Genomic DNA, 17765 nt, shown 5'->3' on the forward strand with positions numbered 1-17765 from the left:
TTCCTTCCAACTTGTTTTCTCATTTGTGGAAGATCCGAGAATTAATGACTTTGCAAAGTCTTAAGTTGTTTAGCGGGGAATTGCAAAAATTGATTGTCAACAAATGGGGAGGCACAAATTAGAGAATTTAAAACATCTCTGGTCCATTTCCGGAAAATAACAACGTCCTTAGACGTCTGGTTCTAACTAGATACAATGAAGAGTAACTTGGAATGCATAAAGATTCCACTGAACAGATGGAGGAGCGATCTGGAGAAGACTTATTGGGACAATACCACAGACTTTGATTGTTTTCAATTGATATACTTTCTTAAAACATACATAGTGCACTTTTTTTAACTCATTCAGTGCCATTGACGGTTATAGACGTCAAAGATATTAACTGTGTTGGCAGTGAACAAGTTAAATGCTGCCAATGGTGTTATCTATGGAGATGGATGGATGTCAGATTACACAATCGCTTCGCCAGTCTTGACCCAGAAAAATGTTTGCATGACATGTCAAAATGTTTTATTCGATTTTGCAGCATTCGAATGCCATTTTATGTATATTATCCAGTGTCGTCCGCCCATTACGACGGGAACTTTTTTCATATCTGAAACTAGTTGACAGTACTGTCTATCGTCAACCCTCTCAACCGGACTGGGGTAATTTATAAACCTGATAGTTATCTTTCAACTTGGCATCTTCTATTTCTTTTGATGTCTTACTGAAAGCATTTCAAGGGGACCGTATCTTTTCAAACGCTCTGCCCTGGTTAGCGTCTTTATAATGCATTAAAGGAAGACGCAAAAAAAAAAAAAAAAAAACAGCCAAAGATGGGATCCGTGATCCATACTTGCAACAAGGGGGAAGCACTTTATTTGAATTATACAGTGCGATTAATATGCAAAGACTTCCTGCAAGTTGTCCTTTGTAACACCATCACTTCTTCTCACCATTTGGGTGTCTTACATGGTCGTGACAGAACTGTAACACAGACCTTGGGAACGATTGTTTGAACATGTGTCAGTGGGATCTCTTCAGGGAATGCGTTGCTCTCATGAACCGGTCCATCTGTAGTCTACATACTGAATAACAAATGCTCTTTGCAGTATTAACTTCGTTACGCTCGCCCCAAATTGGAACGACGTAGCCTTTGTCCTCTGTGGCATGGACAGGAAACTTCAAATTATTACTTTACGGGGTTTGCGGCAAAGCACAAGCCTGTCAAATCACCACTTGATTATTCATTAGATTGGCATCCTTTTGCCTGCGGAAAAGAACATTGATAAGCTACATTTATTCATTCATTAACCTTTTCAAATGTTTCCAAAAGTTCTTCACCAAGGATCTAGCCTTGCAGTGCCTCGTGTTTGTGACGTCCTTCAGTCCGGTTGTTTTCTCCGTTCATGTATGAGCTGGATTTCTATTTATTTCCACACCTGCTGTCTCTCTCTCTCTCTCTATGTCATTATTTTGGTTTCCATGCAGGTGTTTTCTTTCAGTGGAATGAATGAGTTATTTCTTGCCTCCTCCTTCCTCTGTATGCCCTCCATTCCTGTGTCTCTCTCTTTGAGGAGACCTTGGCGCTGCAGACAGCTCCCCGAGGGCAGCCGCATGATTAGTGCAGTGATCTTTGCTTCTCACTCACTACACCTGCAGTGTGGCTGCTCGCACTATTGTCTTTTTTTTTTTTTTTACGTATTCAACTTATCTATTATCCCGCGGTTATTGTCACAGTGTCTGTGATATATCCGTGAAAAATGACACCAGCACAGGAAATGTACTATGAAGCTGGAAAATTGATCCAATCAATCTTTTGTAATGGGCTTTCGGCTGATAGAAACCTTTTATTCGAAACATGTAAAGAATGACTAGAAAAAAAATCCAGATTCATTCTGTCGCGCATCTCCTTATATTGCTTATATACATACGTAGCATAGATTAATTTGACAAAAAAAACAATCAGGTTCCCTCAAGCTAAACCTTTTCATGTCATTGAACCTCGTGCTATTACAAACATACAAGGCTGGCCGTATATTTGTCAAAATTCAAAATGGACGATGAATACTTGTATCTGCTCCCACTATTGTACAAATTCAAATATAAAGTGATAAATATGTAGGCTTTGAGTTATTTGAGCTGTTTTATGAGCTGGTGTGATATCCATGTCTACTTTCAAACCAGCCTTGAGACATTTTTAGCCTTTTCCCCTCACATTGTTTAAGTGTTTTACAATCCTTACTGTTTTTGTTATTCATCCTTTGTTTGAAGCGTCTTCGTTTTTATGTTTCACTTCACAGAGCAGAGGATGAGTAACGGTTATTGATGCAAGTGTACATATACACGCAATCAATTTGATTGTGATCTTTGTGCCTGACTCACCGTGTAGTTTATGACTACCATTTATGAGCTACACTAGCCAATACGCACAACAATTGTTTTGTTCCCTCGAGCCAAAATCGTACGGCAACTTTCCGGCTAAAATCCTTGCAGGAGTCAAACTTTTTTTTGCTCTATTCAAGCAGTTGTGAACTTGAAGCATGCTCGGATCAATTCAGCGTTCAGGAAATTGGTGTCTCTCATTCATGTCCACGGTCTTTGGTCGACTGCAGGATGTGTTGTGCTGAAATCTGAAAGATAGACCAGATGAAACATTTTTCTGAACAATACCATGAACTGTGGATTACATTATTTTTCTTTGAATTGATTATGAACAGTCTTACTTTCTAAAGTTGTTACGGATCACGCATTGATGCTCAAAGTGAAGATTCAAATGTGCACATAAAACTACATAACTAAGTAGATTTACTGACATCATTAGATGAACCAGTTTGCCAGTGAAGATGATGGAAAGATTTGAGTGCAATAAGAAATATTCATAAATCTAACATCAGACTATTAGTATTAATGAAATGAATGATGAAGTAACTTTGCCGCTCTCTGTGGGTTGCTTTAATTTCCACTTCCGCTTCTCTCGGGTTTCTGTCTCTGGCGGTGCTGTCAGTTTGGATATGGATCTGCCTGTTTGTTTTTCACTCTGGCTTCCATTCTTCCTTCAGATGAACTGTCACTTCCCCCCCGCTGAATATCAATCCACTCCCCGCAATCTGTCCCCACGTTAGCGATGCCAAAAGCATGACGGCCTCACTCAATCCACATTTTCCACCCAATGGAATTTGAGGACACGTGAAGGGAACCTTGCTTGGATATGCGCATTGCCTTTCACGTTCATCAATCAGGCCCCATGGGAGCTGCTGTGCACCAGATTGGTTTTTAGCTTTTCACTGAATTGATTGAGAAGAACAAACTTAAAAGTAATGCCTTTGCCAATAAGTTGCCACACCAGCTTTGTTTCAAACGGCATTAGGCGCCATGACTGCCTCACGCTATGTTTACTGAGGATTTGGGTTTAGATTCAGGAGCCCCCTACCATCTCTTGTTTGCCACACAGTCTAACTATGTGGAAAAAAAAAAAAAAAAAAGCAGCGAGAGGAACTGCTACTGCTGATGATAAAAAGTAAGAGTTTCTGTGAGACAGTAAAATGAAAGTGTTTGAAGGAAAGTAAGGAGGAGGGGGTGGGGGGGCTATTAAAAGAGCAGAAATCCAAAATGCTGCAGTCTGACAGAACAGTTGATTGAGTCTATGCAGTCCTGGGAAGACTATGCCATATTTGGAGTGGGTCAAATTGTGAGATGGTGGCTGACACTGATTCACAAGTCGACTCTCCAATTTACCTTTTAATGATGACAAGTTCTGAGGCGCGGATGCAGCATTGCCTCTTGATTTTGTGTTTTGGAGCAATCCTGATTGTGCTGGACTTGATTTGTGGAGCAGAGTGAGTGGAATAAAAAATCTCTGAAAAGCCACTTTTTTTTATTGTACTGAATGTCAAATTGTGACATAAATAAATAAATAAATAAATAAATAAATACAAAAACATTCTCTCAGCTTCCACAAAGTGGGCGTGTCCTCAATATATTAAAACGGCTTTATCAAACTCAACTAGACTTTATTCATAGAGCACTTCACAACATGAAAAGTGCTGCAGATAAATAACAAAATAAGTCATACAACAAAGAAATAATTAAAATGTTAGCTACTTTTTATTATGCAATCATTAGCAGGACACAAATGTAATTTTAAAGAAAAGAGGCGCTTAAAGCATTGTAGGCTGAGCGCTAAACAATAAACAAAATGTCCTAATTTCCTGTCCATATGTACCGCCGGCTTTCAAATGGTTTGACTACGTTGCTCTTTCTTGGCTTGGACTTGAAACTTATAAAGTACAATCAATTGGCAGTCCCACAAGGAGCTGCCTCTGCTTTGTAAAGTAAATATCCAAATAGGTTTGCTGGGGGATTTGGCGGCGTTACTTTTTACAGCCTTTTGTTGTCACTAAAATGGAATTTGTCATTTGACTGAAGTACTGTTGAGTTATCTTCCAAATAAGTCAACTCTTGCTGATGCTTTATTCAACAAGAGAAAATTACCTCTGCCAAGGAGGTTATGTTTTCACCTGTGTCCCTTTGGTCATCGCTGGATTTGTGTTTCAGAGCATTTACAAACTACAAAACTTGATGTCGTAATACTTTGCGGACCAGCAAAGAATTTCTCAAAACGTTTTGACTTTTTAAAGACAAATGTAGTAAGCAGCAGTCAGCTGTTTGCCTAATAACAAGAAGTCAGTTTTCTATATGTCCCCTTTGAATGTATTCATCACACTTAAGGTTAAACATTCTTCAAATTGCATTTATTTAGAAATATATAGATATTGAAAATAATAAATAAATAATATTTTCCCTTAGAAAATGTTCATTTTCAAACCACAACTCTTAAATGACATAAATACATTAATTTATTAGAAAAATCAGAATTTAATGTGAAGCAATTGCTACTGGTGTAGCAAATATTTGCTATATCATAAACACATTTTGAAATGACAACTGAAGCAAAGCACATCTGAATGAGTTCATTTATTTTACACTTGTTTTATGCTAGCAAAACATTTCAATTAGGACAATATCACCTGATCCCACTCGCGTTAGATAATGAAAAAGAAAACAAGTGCTTTTGGAATCTTTCTTGTGTGACATCTGCGATGCACTCAATTTGAAACACAATGTTCCCAGCGCTTGACAAAAAAAAAAGGCTTATCATACTTTTTGTAATGTTTCATGAGACTGCTAATCAAAAGTTGGGACCCACGCAAAGTGGCATCTGTTTACTATGATGAAACCAAATGTAGTAGGAGCAAGCAAGTGTGCTCTGTACACTTGACTGTTCAAGTTGAAAGCCTTTTGTTCGTTAGCTTCTGCGTTGACTACCTCCGTACTTTTAAGGTTGAACAAAGCATCGAAGATTCCAAAGGCAGCGAAACATGATGAATAAAAAAAAAGTGCATTATGCAAATCCGATGCCGGATCCATGTAACGAGTGGGAATAATGCGATGCGGGTTAAGACGCATCATAGAATGATGTTCGGGAAAAAGAGCAAGTAGACCGCAGCCCCTTTATTAGATTCCTTTTGCAGGAACATGACATTTTACGGCTGATTTCAGCTCGCGCTCCTTTTGATTTAGGAAACGGCGACACCCACGCTCCAGCTGCAAGATTGGAGCAGAATGTCATCTCCTGTTGAATACTGCATGTGAATATTAAAACTACTAAATGAGTTCATCTCTGTAAGATTGATGATGGCTTTTGTCACACTGTGTCCTACGGATAATGGCGCTGACAAGCTGCAAGTACGTTGTTGAAAGGCCCGTTGGAAGCTCGGCGTCGTTGCCAGGCTTTGAAGGTGCTGTTTTGCTACCAACAGCTCCTCTTTGTGCTGATTTAAAGGTGCGGGCGCCGTTAAGGTAACATTATGAACACAATGAATGTCCCTCGGTCAGTGAAGATGCCTAATATGCGCTGAGGTCAATTACTCGGTAAACAAGGGGAAATTATGCCGGCAGTCTTCTACTTTGATATGGGCGACGCTGAGGTCATATGACGCAAAATAAAATAGTGATTTGCAAAAGGTGATTGCTTGCTTCGTAAACACTTTTTCTTGGCCTAAGCGTGGCGAGACCAGTTCTCTGATTGCTTATTGATCACGAATGAGTATCCTAGTGAGTAGAGATCAGCTCAAGGTTACAAAAGGTCACTCAAAAAGCCTACCGCAGCCTTGTAGTCATACATTGGGTATCGATCGAGGGGATAGCAAATACTCACGTGAATGCAACTTTTAAGGCTTTTTAAATCACAGCCATGTAGCGCGACGGGACCTAATAGTGAGAGGTTAGGCTATTTTGCGGGTAACATTTATTTGCTATTGTTTGAATACCTTTGGAGAGCAGTTTTATGCAGTTTTCAAACATAAGCTCTAGTTCAGCGATATTGCTGACTTTTTGTTCATGTTCTTTACTGGGTAGTTTTTCTTAACATATTTAAAATGCTTACCGCCTGCTGTCCAATAAGGCCTTCAAAGTTAACATAAACAGAAAATAAACATGTAAACATGAAAATGAGCTGTCAAGATTTTTATGACCACAAATAACTCTTTTCTGAGTAGTTGAATACCATGTTGTTTTTCATGAGCATTATAGAGACGCTCGGCACTCGGCTGTTCTAATCTATAGGTTCTTAAAGGAAAATGGGATGAGCAGAGGATTGTAAACCATATTTCAAAGGAGCGGCCGTGATAAAAACTCTTTAGCATTCCTTTGCTCGCCTCCATTCCCCAGCTGTGTGTATCAATCATTCTCTAATATTCCCAGCATGTCTTCAGGGTCTCTCTGTTAAGGCCCTAGAGCCCAGCTTATGGCAACCCTCAGATCTTTCCCCCTTTCATGTGAATGCACACTCGGATTCAACATTTCTGAACAGCGCTGAGATTTAAGGTTGTCTTTCAGCATAATGTTTGCCTTTCTTTCGAGCGGGGGTAAAATACCCCACCCATTTGAGAAACGGGAGCCACTGTTGAGCTCGATAGTCTCAGAAAACGTAACGAGACTTGATCAAGACGTATGATTGGATGGAGGGACGGACAGATGGATGGCTGAATAGTCTTTGAACAGAATGAACAGAAATGAACTGATTTTCTAGTAACACTCAGAGATGCTCGAGGACTCAGATTAAACGCCCATTTCTGTCAGCTCGGAGTCAGTTTTGTTTGTGTTTAAATTGACATCCTGTAAAGACTAAGTTTAGCTCATAAGAAATTTAGCTTTGAGGGAGTTTTGTTGGCATGAATTCAAGGACCTGAAAAGTGTGGCGACAGACGAGGTAGTTGTAGCAGAGAGCTCAAAGGTGTGGGTGTTGAAAGGCAGATTCTGACAAACTTAGAAGTGACAACAAGCCTGCCAAGTGGTGCAAGTGGTAACTCTGGCTGGAAATGCCGCAAACAAGACAGGTGATTAGCAAGCCTTAAAAAGAAGAGTATCACATCTGGCGCCGGGTTTGGTCATCCCCGACATTAAGAAGACTAAAATATTATAATTATTACATTGATTTACGATGGATGGATGGATGGATGGATGGATGGATGGATGGATGGATGGATGGATGGATGGATGGATGGATGGATGGATGGATGGATGGATGGATGTTAATCATATATAAATCAGCCAATACAAACTTTTGTTACAGTAAATAAATATTTAACCATTCAAAGATCAGTTCCTGGAGAGTGGTTTTCAGGCTCAAACATAAAGTAATGTATACACAAAAGTGAGACAGCTGCCTTGCCAACCAGAGCAACTGCGAGTAGACAAATGGAGAGGAGAAGCACAGCATGAGGTCACGGCGAGGTAGCCGGGTAACTCTCGCTGGGTAAATAAATAAGCCATGATTCCGTCTGCAGTGGCGAATATTCATCACAATAAAAGCCACCTTGGGCTTGGTGAAATGTTCCAAGGAAACATCAAGGTCATTCCCTCTGCCCTAATAACATCATACGCTTCAGAAAATGTCTGATTTTCATCCCTGTGTTGTCTTTGGGAAAGACTTTGGGAGAAAACCTGTTGGGGGGAAATTACACTATAATTTTAGTCATGAACACATTTTATTTGTTAACCGTGTCAGTTTTTCTGGTCATGTTTCTATTTACACCAAATGTTTGACAGTTAATATTTGCAACGAATTCATTGCGTCTTGCACGGCAACAATGAAGCGCCTTCATCTGTGTATTGATTATTTGTGGCACTGCCTGTTATTATTTAAAGCTTGAAAAGCATATTGTGGCATGTTATGTTGTTTCCTGGGCCCTTGCATGCTCCATTTGATAAATCTACAGAAGACACAGGAGTTGGATGACAGTGAACATAATTGTATGCAACGGAAGCACAACAGTTTGAAAACAAGCTACTTAAGTATCGTTTCACAGAAAAATCCACTTTACAATACAAAGCAACAGTTTCCTTTATATGATGGGAGTAGCATGGCTTTCAGCACACGCTGAAAGCGCTTTCATTATTCAGCCTTTATTTTCCGTGGATATACCTTTAGGGTATTTGTCTGGGAATTTAATGAGGCTGATGAAAAAGAATTGTAAAAAGAAGGGGTGGGGAAAAAAGCATTGAATAAGGTTTGCAGTCCACCGGCATGATACATGACCAGCTTTCTGTTCTGTGAGGACTAACTAAGACTTTGGTCGAAAGAAGTGTTCAGCTGCATTATAATGAGAAGAGTGAGAATGCCCTTAGTGCTGCAGGTCAGAAAGGTGCCTTATCAGTCATCATGGAAGCTTTGAATCCCAGAGCCACACCTTATATGCATTTCATGAAAGAAAAAAAAAATCTGACAATTACGCTGGGAGATTAAGGGGGGGGAATGGTTGGCAAATTGAAGAGACGGATAATACGAAGCAGCCTCCAAAGAAATTGAGGGTGAACACTGAAGTCAAAGTCTAACCACATTGTGTAGAATGCTGACATTATTGTTTTAATTTTACTATTTTTTATTTAGACTTATCTAATCATTTAATGGCTAATATACCACTTTGGCTCATAAATGTTAAAATCTGATATAAATGCAGCCATAAACCTTAGCGTATGTCAAGGAAAAGTAATTAGCGTGCTTCTGTTGCGTTACGAAGGAAGTAATTGCATAAGACCTCCACCTGCCCTGACTTTTTCCACATTTCATAGAAATGGAAATTCCATCCTGACCCCTTTCACCTTGTACATTATTCAGGTGAGCAGTATACGTAGCTACTATTTCTCTGGCATTGTAGCCTAAGGCCCCGGGTTTTTAGCATGTGCTGAAATCTCCGTTAGGCTCTGGAGATTCGAGCTGGGATTTATTACCCTTCACACACCCTTTTGGCTTCTTGAAAAGTAACTCCCTTCGGATTAAATGTTAAAGACCAAGGCACTCCCATTCTGTAAGGAAACTAAATTAACCTATGCACTCCGAAGAAGATGAGCGCCTTCTACCTCACATGCAAATCCCCAAAGGTGAATCAAGAATAACTTTCATTTAGACAACAAGTATATCGCAACCACCCACAAAATACAAAGCCTTCTCGTATAACGGTAAATTTGCACGGAAAACGTAGTTCAAATGATCAAGCTTTGAAAATGGGTGTCACCTTGACATAATTATCGGTACGAGGCTGCGTTTGCATAGAAGGGCAGAGGCAACGTCAAGACACAGAACATGATGCAATTAACACGTAAAAGATTGAATGAATGTCACACCGCGAGAAAAGCTCCATGCGTCTCTGAGTAATGACTGCTTTATTAGTTCTCCAGCGTGAAGGCAAAGGGCTCCTGTTCATTGCCGTTGTTATCGTATACCTACCACGGTCCGTTAAAGAGTACGCTTGTTAGCTTTGATAAATGGTCTCCTGTCACCTAAGAGGAAAGGGAATCAAGCAGAGATGCTAATCAGACAGTTTAAAATATGTTTAAGGCTTTGAATTATTTTCATAATTTTATGTGTTTTACAAATGATAGTAATTTATATTTCAGAGTTGTTCCAAATCAAGACCGTTTTAACCCCACCCCCAAAAAATACGAGTTTTATTTTTTTTATAGTGTTGTTGTAGTAGTAGGAATAGTATTAGCTTTATTTGATGTATTTACTTCATATTACTTTACTACATTTATTGTATTGCAAATTGTGTCACATGTGGATTTGCCAGAATAGTGGACAAAACAAAAGTTCAGGAAATTATACAGTCCACTTAAGCCTTTAAGAAATGACAACATTTGCAAAGAAAAGGAAAAAATGCATTAATTGCCTGAGTGGTCGTGACTTCTCGGGATGAGCGAGACAGCGCCAGCCGGCTCGCTCTCTCCCCCCCTTGCTGTAATTGCTTCACAACTCCCTCCCACCATTACTCGGTCATGGCAGCAGCTAAGTCTACACGTTTCAGGGCACAAATATTTGACTTTCCTTGAGCGCTGGCAACTGGGGGTTGGAAGTAACTGTTTTGAAAAAGTTGTGTAGCAATCTTTTACATGTTTTTTTTTCTATCTCGGTGTGTTTATTTTGCTTCCTCAATTTCATTTTGGTTTTAGGCAAAGACTTTGTCTGAAAACAAACAGGAAGCTTTGTATTATTTGTAAATTTGAATATTCGGAATAAAAAAATAATAAAAAAAAAAAAAAAAAAAAAAAAAAATATATATATATATATATATATATATATATATATATATATATGAATGTAGAATATATATGTGATATGTGAAATGTCAGAAGGCTGAGAGACAGGTATTTCCATTAATTCCTGTTAATACTCTCCTCTGTTATAATTATGCATAATTGCAGCGCCATCACTCACTAGATTCCATCCAGTGCACTCAATCAAAGTACAAACATTTTTCAACATAGATGCACTGGTACTAATACGTTGTATATATGTATGCAGTGATTTAAGTCGGCAGGTACGTTTTTTATTATTATTTCAGTTTAAAATGATGCGCTAATCGAGCAATGATGTTATGACATGACACTAAATTAGCCACATTCCCAAGGGTGCAGTCCTCATCTTCAATATTTTTATTTTTTATTTTTGCATCTTCCTATTTCTGCAGGGATTACAATGAATTGGGCCATTACTAAACTACGATCTGCATGTTTCATCAATAATTTTTAAGCTAATATTCTTTCAATCACTGAAGCACGATCAGTCAGAAAAATATGATTATTTTCCAGAATACACATTTTCCTGTGTAGAGGAATAACAATGAACAAAAACTACAAAGTAAATCAGATGCATTATAAATTAATGACCATGATAAAGTGCAAAATGTGAGGTCCCCAAAAGAAAATCTATCAAGTAATTACTTGCTTGTTATTGCTGTGCTTTATAGGTCCAGGTTTGCACAATCACTGTAGGGCCCAAACTACCAAATAATAAATCTTTTTTGCTGGTTGTCTTGTAGTAGAGAGATAATATATGTATAGCTAAATACGCTTTGCTGGATATCTACTTATTATGACTCATTCCAAATACAAAGGAAGAAAATGGAAATGGTAAAGTGATAAAGTTTTAAAGATCTGTTTACTATTCAAGTCCTAACCAGGCAAATCTCTGCCTGAGTGCCACGTTTACATACATGATCATGTGTCATATTGATTGGCGCACTTATTGATTGATTTTCTTTCTTTTTACAGAGTGGAATCTTGTTGTTTTTTCCTTTAAACATGAGCTTGTATTACAAGTTTGAATTTCGGTATGATTTCATTCATGTACAACACGGGTGTCAAAGTCAAGGCTCGGGGGCCAGATGCGGCTCGCCACATCATTTTAGGTGGCTTGCGAAGACAAATTGTGCATCCCATTTATATCATTGTTTTCACTTTAAAAAAAATAGAGATTTTGTCAGCAATTTTTATTATCATTCTTTTCTTTTTTTTTTAATAATAAGCACATATGGAGTAACGTGTTTGACCCAAACGTTGATCTTCTACTTATTCAAACTGCATTTGTGGTTGTGAAGTCAAGCTAATTTTTAATGGTGGATTTTTGTGTTTGCACATACGTTCAATTCAGCAAACTCGTTCATGTACATATTAAACTTAGAACCGAGGATCCTCACACAACAAAAGCTGTGAAGTTTTCTTAGAATTGACTTCTGTTTTGGTTCTAACATTGTCATTAATATATCACCTTGCCTTGATTCTACCCTTTTGGAATAACAATATGATCATTAAACAGCGAGGTTCATATTTTTCATGATGGTGGTGTGACATTTCTGGTGTCAACACAGCGAACACCCCAGTGGGTATCGAGTGACATCTGAAAGCAAACAATCAAAGCGCTCCCCATCTAATTATACAAGATCTTATTTTGTCCTTCACTTCCATCTCGTGGCTGCATTGATTTAATTTGTGCGTGTGTGCTATGCTAAAGGCTTCGCAACGTGTGCTTGGATAAATATGCAGAGAAGCAGAGCTGGTGCTGCAGTCTCTTCGCAATATATTCATGAGACACTTTGAAAGGCCACTCCGAGGGTTAAGACTTGACTCGGAGGTTAAAGAATGAAAAGGGTTAAAGTTTACATGAGGAGGAAGGTTGAGGTAAAGTTACAGGTTAAATGAATGCATGATTACGGGAACAAAAAATTCTGGGGCTATTATTGTTTTTGTTAATTCAAATGGAAACTTTCATAATATGTTTCCGGCAGCCACTGCAAACTGAAAAGTCACACACAATGTTGTTTGTGAGCGTGCGCGTGAGGGGAGGGGCATGATCATGATAGAATTTGATGAGATTTGAAGCTTGTTATATACAGGTGAAATGAGATCGCAGAGTAAAAGCCAACGCGTGGGCGTTTGAGTTGAAATCTCGTTATGTGTAGCTGTGTTTCGTTAGATGAATTTGTACAAGGATGCTTAACTATTGAATCTGGATTAGCCTTCATGATGCAAGATGACATGTTAGCGTAGGAGTGAATAACATGCATTACAACCACAAACGGGATTGAGGTGAGGGGAAGGGCGGGGGGGGGTTAGAGAGCAAATAGGTAAAAGTAGTGCAATCTCAATATTTTTTTACGCATAATGACTTTTGTATAACAGTCTGAGCGGCACTATCGCCACCATAGAAATATAAATATATCATATAAATATAATAAAATATATATATATTTATTTTTTTCGCTAGAAATGTGCATATACCTAAGTAGATCTACTTGAAAGTTTGGCTTAATATGCTTGTTAAGTGTTTATTAAAATTTAGGCCTGAGGTGCATCTGTTGCTGCACTTCAAATGTTTGCCAGCCTTTCGATTTTGAGTTGCATCAAACAACAATTTGTACTGAAACTTAATTTTCCGGCCCATGTTTTTATTTTTTTGGCAGGTCCAATCCTGGTGGCGATCACAGATCATCTCGTCATCTGTTTGCATAAACAATCAAGTCTGCAGTTGTTACACGTTGTTATTCGTGAGAAAGGTAGGTCAATGCAGTTTAGTCCATTTCATTTCTTTGACTATCTTCCAAGGAAGCGGCTCGCAATGAAAGAACTGATGTAGTAGCTCTCATAACTGTTTCCAAGGTTACCACATGTAATGCACCTTGCCATTATTTGCTGAGCGCCGGTCTTCGTGGTGTGAGAGGCGAGGATAGAGTTTTACTCCCCATCTGAGATGACTATCACACATCAGAAAAACACTGTTGACAGGATGGAGAGAAAAGTGGAAGTTGGAGCCAAGGTTGTTTTTCTCCGGTGGAAAGGCATCTTAAGTGGTCATGTCCTTACTATCCACAATTATGATTGCGCAAGAGTTTAGGAGCTCTTGGAGTGCATGGTAGGAGGACTACTACCCTAGAGGCCAACAAAGATTCAGAGCTCAAATATGTGCATCCAATTTGATTTTATTTAAGCTTGTATTATATATAGAAATATTGTATATAAAAATATGATATAATATATATATATATATATATATATATATATATAATATGATAAAATATGATATATGTATTTATTTATTTTAATATATCTATAGATGATATATATGTTTAGTTGCTCTTATATCGCTCACACAATAATTAAAAATTCATTCATTCACGTATCTGACAAAACAAGTGACCAGCTCTCTGGTTGAATGTTCAATTAAGCAGTAATATGATCTTTATTTGCACCCTGAAGAGAGCCAGTGAGTGCCTGCAGGTTGCCTTCAACAGCTGCAATCAGCCAGAGTGCAGAAGAAACAATTAGCTTTTCATTTGCTCCAAGTGGCTGTGAAAGAAAAATTCTGAACATGCAATCACTTTGCTCAAATTGGATTAAACAGATGAGAGATCACAATCCAGAAGAACGCTGATATGAAACACAAGTGGTGTCACGAAAACCGATTTGAATCGGAAAATTGGTTTTGATTAACATGTGGCTGTGTTAAACTGACCCGAATCAAATCATTGTACTTTAAAATGTAAAGTATTGTTCTTGAACCATATTGCACTCCATGTATCGAGACACTGTATGCATCAAATCATTTTTTCAATGGAAAGATGCACACGCCTAATACCCCATTCATTTGACACCAAGAAAGTTATTGCATCACACCCTCAAACTGACTTGAACCGTAATCCCACTGAATCAAACCGATTCAAATCGTTCCACTTTAAAATAAATCGTATCACACCCAGTTTACCGTTGTCATACTAATCCAAACTTCTTACAAAGTATATTAGAGAGCTGCGCACCCGTAATAAGCACAGCTCTTAACAATTTAACAAAATTAATTTTTCCACTTCATCTCATTCATAACATTTCACTATTTTGCCAAATAGCAGTCGCACTAAAAAAACACTTTATGCAAGATGACACTCATGTCTTTTTGGGCTTCAAACAGACAACTCCAAACTGAAAGGTGTGGAAAAAGTTGGCATTCTACTTTGGAGTGGCGGGCCCCCCCCCCCCTCCCTTGGGGAGTAGGGTGAGAATAATTTAGCCTGTTTGAGTTGATTCACTTTTGAAAGATGACTCTGGGCTCTCCAGAGGAATGCAGCTAGGGTACATAAGTGATATCTGCTCCATGCTTAATGATGCAGTGTGATTTTCCAAGCACAAGGTCACTCTTTGTCAAGACCCGACAGAAGCCCATTCAGAAGAATGAAATGAGCTCTGAGAGCGTTCTCATTCTGAGGCAGTAGCTCTCGACTCATAATTATCTGGATGGCGCAGGCTTGCCTGCGTGACATTGTCAAAGAACACAAAGCTATAATCTCTGCCTGGTTATTCCATAATGAATTAACGCCAGTGGCCGTGAAACAGTAATGCATCACAGGCAGCAAGAGATTTCATTTTCCAGAGTTATCAGCACTGCTATCATGGGAATGACTCCAGCAATGTTGACTATTTGCAGAGAAATGACCTTTTCACCGCTCAGGTCTGTCATTCCGGTCGGGGGATCGTCGGGGATCTACGCCGGCACCACCTGTAAGATATAACCATGCAATTAATTTTCTACGACTGTATTCTGTTTATCTATTGACATCAAAAATGCAGAGAAACATCCTCCTGTGTTTTATAATCTTCAGTACTTCGAATTAAAGCCGGTGAAGTGGATCTAATTTGCAGTTTTACCCTCAAAGGAAAACGCAAAAGCAGGCGAGGCGCACTGAATTTGACAGGCGAGACTACCACCATCATCACAAGGCCAGATGAACCTTTGCAAAGTATTATTTATCATTCCAGCGGCGTTCCGGAGACTTCCGAGGTGTATAAATGTGCACTGACGCATTCTTTGAGGTTTGCAATGTTAAATCGAATGTTACGACATGATGTATTTAATAATGTGACTTTTTTAAGGAACTGATGCACAAAACGACAAATACTCCTGCTATTTTTCCAGTTGTTTCAATCTCACTGCAGAAGTCCCCAATATGCAAATCTTGTTTCTCAGAACTGATTCAAATTCATAGTTGTCGCAGTTACTGCGGCGAGCGCAGGCGCGTTCCTGCGTAGGTGCGTGCGTGTGCGTGAAGGATTGAGTCAAACATGAAAGATGACAGAGGGCTTGCAGAAGCATATTAGCAGCCCCGGTAGTTACTGAATAAAACACAAAAGCTTTTAATTCATTCCAGGGATTACTGTTTAGTCATGGCCCCCCTCATTAATTTCAACCATTAAATCAGGACATTTCATTATTCAAAGCCAGAGATGAGACCTCAGGATTAAGGCTGCGCGACAGCACTCGTGAAAATCAAATGTCTCGCACACTGTGACCAACTCTTTGAACGCTGACTATATTTACACTACGAGGAAGAACCAGCCGAGCGTATCCTGGATCCCTTGGGCCCTTTGCGCTTCTGTAAAAGACATACAGTCCCAGACATGAAGAAACTGTCAATTTACACCACCACCACCAGCACATTCATGACATCCAACTCTTCTAACACTTTATTTAATTGACAGTAGGACACAGAAGATATCTCCCCATCTTTAAAATACACCTGACGGGCTTCAGGGAGACCAACAAATGTACACACCGTCCAACCATGACAGATGATTAGTACCCCCGTTCATTCCAGTTTTGGTAGAAGCTGCTTTGGCCCACCATTGCGCTGTTTGGTGACTTCTTGTGGTTGGCTTCTGGCCCGTCTTGGGTCTCGCCCGCCTCTCGCCCAAGGCTGATCTCTGGCTTTCTTGCTGGATGAATGGATTGTTTTTTGAATTGTTCGCTAACAAATTCGAAAGCCCCAATGTGTCTGCTCGGAATTATTGTGCACAACTCGATGCAGTTCTATATTTTCTATTTTATATTTTCCATTGTGTTATATTGCGTTGTTTGTTGAGTTAGTTGTTTTGCAATTGTGCTTTTACTGTCCCACGCTACTCTGCTCTTCCCCGATTGGCCTGTGAAATCCACATAAATGTTTTTGCTTTTATTGCGATATGAACACACTGCAGAACTTCTGCCATTGCTGAATACACAAGTCTGAGAGCAATACTATGATTTGGATTGCATACTATCTGAAATATACAGTATTCTTTATATTCAAAGGGTATACTCATAAAGTATTTATAAAATCCTGTCATATTTGTTCTCTTTATTCCTCAGATGAAGAAAATCCTCTTCCATGTTAGCCAGCTATTAGCAGTGTATGAAACAAAGACCGAATATTCCCTTGGATACTTTTACGTTTATCATTTTGAACAACAAATATGTTTTTGTTGTGTCTTCAATTGCTTAGCGGGTATTTGTTTATTGACCATGTAAACTCACTAAAGCATGAATGAATCCCTTTACCAGTACTCGGCCTCTTTAAAAGACTTCATTTTGATGTATAATTCATCTAGAAAGATGTGCAGAGGACACAACTCTTCTAATTAAGCTGTGTAAATGACAAGGTCATTAACAGTGTTCTTATGGTAATAGCCGTGCCCCAAAAGAGGACGGGCGGGCTGCAGGTTCTGCTGATCTCAGCGGGAGCTGACGAGACTTCGAGTGTGTGCGCATTAGTCAGGGACAAGACACTACGGCCATTTTAACATCCACAAAAATTGCAAAGAACCCAAAAGGTTAACAAAAAAGAAACAGTAGCTAGTACACCTACCAAGTAGATGGGCGACCCTGTTCAATGTTTGTTCTTCAAAATTGATTTCCATCCTGAATGGATGGTTAACTCTGCATACACTTGCCAGCTGTTCAGTATGTATAACTAATGCATTAGCTACTAAAACAAGCAGACAGAGTTGTGTTGGATGAGCCTGGGGGGCTCTGCACTACCTGCAGTGCATCCACATCGTCTATTTAGTGTCTACCTTTGGTGCAGGAAGTTTACATGTTCAATTAGAACTCAGAAAGTGGGTGTGTCAGAGACGTGGCGGCC

At 39.1% G+C, this 17765-nt stretch overlaps 1 long non-coding RNA gene across 1 annotated transcript in view; it reads left to right on the forward strand.

The window, feature by feature from the left end:
• The window catches only part of LOC147059660 (uncharacterized), a 63720-nt gene extending 48092 nt beyond the window's left edge, over positions 1-15628 (forward strand). Inside the window, exons 3-5 of the long non-coding RNA XR_015065757.1 lie at positions 13284-13376; positions 15296-15369; positions 15525-15628. This is a non-coding gene — a long non-coding RNA (uncharacterized LOC147059660). The remainder of the gene's footprint in view (positions 1-13283; positions 13377-15295; positions 15370-15524) is intronic.
• Positions 15629-17765: the final 2137 nt, after the last annotated feature.

This window comes from Syngnathus leptorhynchus, chromosome 3 (genome assembly GCF_054491065.1).
Source record: "Syngnathus leptorhynchus isolate UIUO chromosome 3, UIUO_Slep, whole genome shotgun sequence".
Taxonomy (NCBI): domain Eukaryota; kingdom Metazoa; phylum Chordata; class Actinopteri; order Syngnathiformes; family Syngnathidae; genus Syngnathus; species Syngnathus leptorhynchus.